Here is a 6,762-nt window from a genome sequence, read left to right as displayed (position 1 = left end):
TATTGATGCTCTGTGTGTGTGTTTGTGTCTCTGTGTGTTTGTGAAGCATGTAAAAAAGAAGATATAGTGTGCGTGTGCGTGTGTGTGTGTGTGTGTTCTGTTGCTGCCATGCTGTCATGTTTATCCACATCAGCATGGCAGCAAAAATATCAGATCTCTGCTGCAGTTCACTTAAATGTTAAACGTTATGGATGGCATTACACCCACTCCTTCTGAATATGCCATGATACAACACACACTCACACACACACCTCCTGACCCTGCCTGATATGAAGGTTTACCAGCCGTCTCCCTCTGGTGGAACTCATCTGCCTTGAAACCTGAGTTCCTGCCGCGCTTTCCACTTGATCAGCTCGCGATTCTTCTACTAGACATCCATCAAGTCCTGTAAAGCCCGAAAACACCGATCCCTCTTCTCTTTTTTTCTTCTTCCACAGTTCACCCACAAGGACAGCGGATGGAGAGGAAGCCTCCTATGAGGCCGGGTTGCCTCCTTTGTGACAAACACAAGGACCCCAACAATAGACTTGCCTGCGCGACTCTGGCAGACAGAGGCGAGGGCAAAGACGCCCTTCTGCTTTGTTGAGCGCGACAATAATCAATGCAGAGGAAAGAAGCGTAAAGAAATGTGTGAGTAATGTTTCCAAGATTGAAAAGGCCTTGTGAAGATAAGGTGAATTCACCACTTTAATTATTTGATGTGTTTTTTTTTTTGCACTTGTGTGTGTGTGTGTGTGCGCGTGTGAAAGTGTGCATTAAAAGCGGGCCTGAAGGGGAATGAAACCCTAGCCAGTGAGCTCCATCCCAGAGCTGAATTACACAAGCCAGTCATGATTTCATGCTTCACTACATTGCTTCTCCTTTTTTCCTCTGCTCTCTTGCACTATCTCCCCTCCTCTTCCTGTCTCATTTACTTCTGCTTTAACCCCGCGTGGATCTTATCTGGTTAAAGAGCAAAAAGAGGTGAACCACACAGCCATGCGCCATGAATATTGCATCTGTGTTTGCATTACCATTTCCTCCAAAGATTTCTTTGTTCAATGTATAATACATGCGGCGTCGCACCTCTGTGCCTATATCATCACCCCTGCCCTTCTAATCACAGGCGAGGCATGCACCTCACCTCGCCAGCCATGCCAGTGTGTGTGTGGGTGTGTGTGTGTGTCAGGAGGGTGGTGTTTTTGTGTGGGTGGATGCCTGTGTAGTATACAGTCAGTGCATGTGTGCTGACAGACTTGTATTTTCATAGGAGCGCACGTTTGAGTGTGTGTGTGTGTTTGGGAGCTAGGGGTTAGAGCGAGGCTAAGACCAGCTCATCTTACACACACACACACACACACACACACACACACACACACACACACACACACACAGACACACGCTCCTCTCCCCTCAGGCTGGATTAGATGATGAGGTGGGAGAGTGAGTGAGATTGGAAAGGAAAGAGGGGAGAGAAATAAATAAAAAAAAAGTGTTGGTAGGAGGGAGAAAGAGAGCGAGTAACAGATTAAGAGTGAAATTCAAGTCTTTCGGCTGCTGGCTCCGCTCCAGGTTTAAGTTGCAGCTGTTATATTCTTTTTAAATGATCTCCCTCCCTTTCGATATGCTGTCGACCCACACACACACACACACACACACACACACCATTTGGCTGGTCCGGCGGCTTGCTTCTCCCGTCATCTCCTCCCATCTTTCTGTCTCTAAATGAGCACTGAATAGGGAAGCAGGTGAGGCTGTGTAGATTTGAATGGCTCACTCGGTGGGTGTGTGATGGAAAAAATAAATAAAATGGGTGCACACGTTATTCTGACCTAAATCGCCCGCCGTATCTCTTCACAGGCAAAGAAATGGGCTCTTTTAAATGTATAGTTTCTCTGAAATTACCATACAAGTCATTCAAAACAGTGAGGCTCAGGTCAAACGCTCCTCATATATTCACTGCCTGCCTGAGTGTGTCTGAGAAATCTCAACGCATTTACCTTCGGCACGTGTGTGAGTGTGTGTGTGTGTGTGTATGAGTGTGTGTGTGCCCCAAAAATGATGTCATCTTACTATCTCCCAGAGGTGTGAAGGCAGGCGTCTGACAGATTTGAGCTGAAGCTCATCAAAGAGGAAATTATTCCAATTTACTATGCAGGAATAATCCGAGTTGCCTTGGTGCTAAGGTCACACACAAACACGCGCACACACACACACACAGCCGTGCATGGTTGCACTTATTAGTCACACATATGGATTCAAATGCAACGTGTTTTCTATGTTTTCTGTGACAGAAATAAAATGCCTCCTCCGAGACGTCCCATTTGGATTTCATCAAGTAGAACTGCGAAAGTCGTCACGTCATTTTTTTTATTTTTTTTTAACAAACGGCAAATTTCAACAGGGAGTTTTTTTTCCACCGTTCCCAATTAGCAAAACTCATCTGTTATGTCAAAGCCCGAAAAAAAAAGAAAAAAGAAGTGATTTCGGGAGCTGAGAATGTTTGTAGCATTAATGCTCTCAGAACCAAAGCATTTACCTTTTGACTCATCAAATGCATCCAGAAGATGAAAGTTGGCGTGTTGTTTTACTTTGAATTCGACTCCCTCTTTGAACCGCTTCTTGTTTGTTTGTGATGGCGAAGAAACTCGCAGCATTTGTAATCAAACCCCTCGGGACCGCCTGTCTTGCTTTGGCTCTTCAAACCGCCGCGTACATCTCATTGTGTTTGTGCACATCACGGAGAATCTGGGGCCGGGCTTTGACTGCATGTGTTTCAGTGTGTGTGTGAGGATAAAATGCACTTTTTAACCTGCGACATCGCTGAGAGTTGTTGTTGTTGTGCAGTTGAAACTAAGCCATAAAAGACGAGCCATCCACATGGGAAATATCCATTTAAAGCGGAGGAATCGTGATCCTCGTGTGGCCTTGAGTGCAGCTTCAAGTTTCTTGCAGTCATCTCAAATGTCAGCGCTGCTAAATCAATAAATAAAAAGACATTTATAAAGGGAGATATTCTTTCCTCTTTTTTTTGTATTGTTCACACTGCAGAGAAAATGGATTATTATTCTTAACCACATCACACAAAACTCATGTTTTGTCGCGCTGGCAATGGCAGGAAAGCAAACATTAGATTTGCAGTGACAGATTGCAGAGGCCAGTACCTCAATCTGCCAACTCGCTCTCCTCTTCATCATGCTCCTCTTCCTGTCAGACCCAAACATTCATGTGTTTCCTCTCCAGCTCCATTTGGACAGGCTCAGGCTCCAGGTGTTTGCTCTCCCTTTTACATCATCGCTTGACAGCACAAGTGTCCTTCTCCTCATTCTTTGATTAGTTTTTTTTTTTGGGGGGGTTGGAGGCCTCACCTCCTCTTCCTCTGCAGCCAGTGTGGGAACCGGACCACCATGCTCAGTCAGACAAGGGTCCGGCTTTTGCAGACTGTAAGAGGGAGAGAGAGAGAGAGGAGGTGTGAAGGAATGTTGGAAAACCTGCTGGTTGCCAGAAGACGGAACGAAACGGGGTGAAACAAACACGTATGATGAGTTGACGCCTCTCCGTGTCATTGTAGCGCCGGGAAAGTCTAAAATACTGGGGAAAAGTAAATCCAATACAGGAATGCCTTGATCTTACACGCTTGGGGCGACTCCTCTCTATGCATGTTTGTATAGAAGTCTATTCTCCATGTGTTAAAGCTGCATTCTCTCTACTGACCACCAGGGGCGACTCCTCTGGTTGTATAGAAGTATATACTTCATGTGTTAAAGCTGAGTTCTCTCTACTGACCACCAAGGAGCCACTCCTCTGGTTGTATAGAAGCATATACTTCATGTGTTAAAGCTGCATTCTCTCAACTGACCACCAGGGGTGACTCCTCTGGTTGTATAGAAGTATATGCTTCATGTGTTAAAGCTGCATTCTCACTACTGACCACCAGGGAGCCACTCCTCTGGTTGCATAGAAGTCTATGCTTCATGTGTTAAAGCTGCATTCTCTCAACTGACCACCAGGGGTGACTCCTCTGGTTGCATAGAAGTCTATGCTTCATGTGTTAAAGCTGAGTTCTCTCTACTGACCACCAGGGAGCCACTCCTCTGGTTGTATAGAAGTATATGCTTTGTGCCTTGAAGCTGCATTCTCTCAACTGACCACCAGGGGTGACTCCTCTGGTTGTATAGAAGTATATGCTTCATGTGTTAAAGCTGCATTCTCACTACTGACCACCAGGGGGCGACTCCTCTGGTTGTATAGAAGTCTATATAAATGACTCTACTTCTCTCTTGATGTATTCCCTCAGTAAACATTGTAAACATAAGTTTATGTCTCAATCTCTAGTTTCTAGTCTTCTTCAATACAGCATGATGTTCATTTAGTAAATTATGGTCATTTAGAGTCAAACAGTCCATAAAGTGTGTTTGCTTTAGGGCGGGTTCCGTGTTTTCTTCCTCTTTCACCCTTTCACAGTGGGTGTTCAGTCCATGAAAGTTAACTGTAACATGTGTGTCTGTATTCAGCGTTCGGTGGCACTCAGCTCCACCCTCTCGTGTCCCATCTGGTTGCAAAAAAACAAGATGGCGACGGCCAAAATGCCGAACTCGGGGCAAAAACGGCAAAAAAACTCGGGGCAAAGACTATACGCCAACTCGTTATATAGAGTCTATGGTTGAGAGTAGGCTTCTCATGAATTAAACAACAGTTTGAAAAATCTATATTGGCATGCAAATCCACATTTCACCCTTTAGGCTACTGTGTTTATATCAAATCTGACATTTTCAGAATATGTATTTCCAATTTTAGCCTCTGCTTCCATGTCACTCAAACCGCAAGCTCAAAATGAAGTATTATAATCTGCCATTGTTCTTGTTCCTGACATATTATAAATAAAGAATTCAGCTGGTACGGGTCTTTTCTTAAAGGGTTTTACTGTAAGCCTCTTCTAGGTATCGTATTGCAGCATATTTTTAATAACTGAGGAGCAGAGATATCTCTCTCTCTCTCTCTCTCCATATATATACGTTTCTATCATTAGACAGATGGAAGGATTAGTCCCTAATTACAATTGTATATATACACCTTCCTATTACACAAAGTGTTTGACATACAGAACAGTATGCACTACATTCATCATGATGTAAGCTTACCTCATGAAGTGATTTACGTCTCTGATAGTAGTTGTAATACATGTCAGCCTACACACACACACACACACACACACACACACACAGCTTCCCACACTCAATACTTCACCCTGTCTGCCACGACTGGTGCGGTCTATCAATCAGAGTAAGCTGACAGCTATGGCTAATGCTCCCCTTTTATTTAACCACGCTTCATAATTTACCATTAGATTACCGGGTTTAGATCATAGCAGCACATGTTGTGCAGTTTGTGCGGCTCTTCAGTTGTGAGTCCTGCTGTCACTTTATGATATTTTGAGCTATTTGATCCAACCACATATACATTCCACCCTTTTTGCATATTTGACATAAACAATGTCAGCGTTGCATGCCGATCCATTAAAATGTGCTGTGAGGAATCTAACCATACAGCTGCTTTTAATGATTGGACATGAAGCTTAAATGTTACCTTAAAGCCAAATACAATATGGAGATTTACTCAATATCAATATAAGTGATTTGCCACATCTGTGCGTAGATATGTTAACAACTTTGACAGTCACACTCTGTAATTGGCAGGCCACGGCACGCTTAGTTATTCAGCGATAATGAGAATATCTCTCTCTCTCTCTCTTACAAAACACACAGCAATATCCTGCAGATGTTCAACAGCAACACTGATTCAAACCATCAGCTCTGCCCGGCGTGCCAGCTGGACACGCGCCCGTCCTTCAGGAACGACTTGAGTAAACATCGGTGCAAATCGCCGTCCCCGTCATCAGCAGAATGTCTGGCTGGAGGGTGAGAGCAACCAAAGGCAAGATAACTGCGGAGCCGTTGAACTTTAATCGACCTCGTTGCGGGCTCGGATCTATCATCTTAACTGAGGCGATCCGGAGCTGACAGCCCCCGGACATCCATCACGGGAACTGCTCAGCCCTGACGCATGAAAACCTGAAACAGCACAGAGTCGGACTCAATGGAACAGAAAAGTTTCAATTCAATAAGTCCAACTTCCAGGACATCAATCAAACCGGCACGACTTTGCTTCGACTTTCATAAGCAAACGCCCCCAAAACATACACACACACACACACACACACACATATATATATATATATGGAAATACTCTGTTCCTTTTTCCTGCCCCCTGTTAAACTTCACTTTCCATTTTAATGCTTCTCTTCATTCTAGCCGATCTATTTCTTTGTTAAATCCCCTCTGCTCCGGCTGCCGTATCCCTCCGTACAGAAAAGGTTAAACACACCTAAGCAGCGGCAGTGTGACTGATGCCGGGCTGTTTCTAAATGTTAATGACACCCTCCGGGCAGAGCGCTGCACGCCGCAGTATCCTACCTTTGGAGTTATAGCGGGGCTGGTTATGCTATAGTGGCTCCATCTGTGCACGCACACATAGGGAAATGTGTGTGCTAGCGCAGACACACACACACACACACACACACACACACACACCAGGGACGGCCCACTGTACAGCTGGCACGCAGCCAGGAGTCCTTCCACTGAGTGGTCAGGGGAAGAAATCAATCAAACATGGCTTGTCAGGCCCCTGAATCCATTATGGCAGGGAGAGTGGTGAGGCTTGAGTAAACAGGGATGACAAGGAGAGACAATTAGCAAGAATTCAGGCTCGTGTTCGAGGCAAGCT

The sequence above is a fragment of the Taurulus bubalis genome (assembly GCF_910589615.1).
Source record: "Taurulus bubalis genome assembly, chromosome: 16".
NCBI classification, from domain to species: domain Eukaryota; kingdom Metazoa; phylum Chordata; class Actinopteri; order Perciformes; family Cottidae; genus Taurulus; species Taurulus bubalis.
This window is presented reverse-complemented; position numbering follows the sequence as displayed.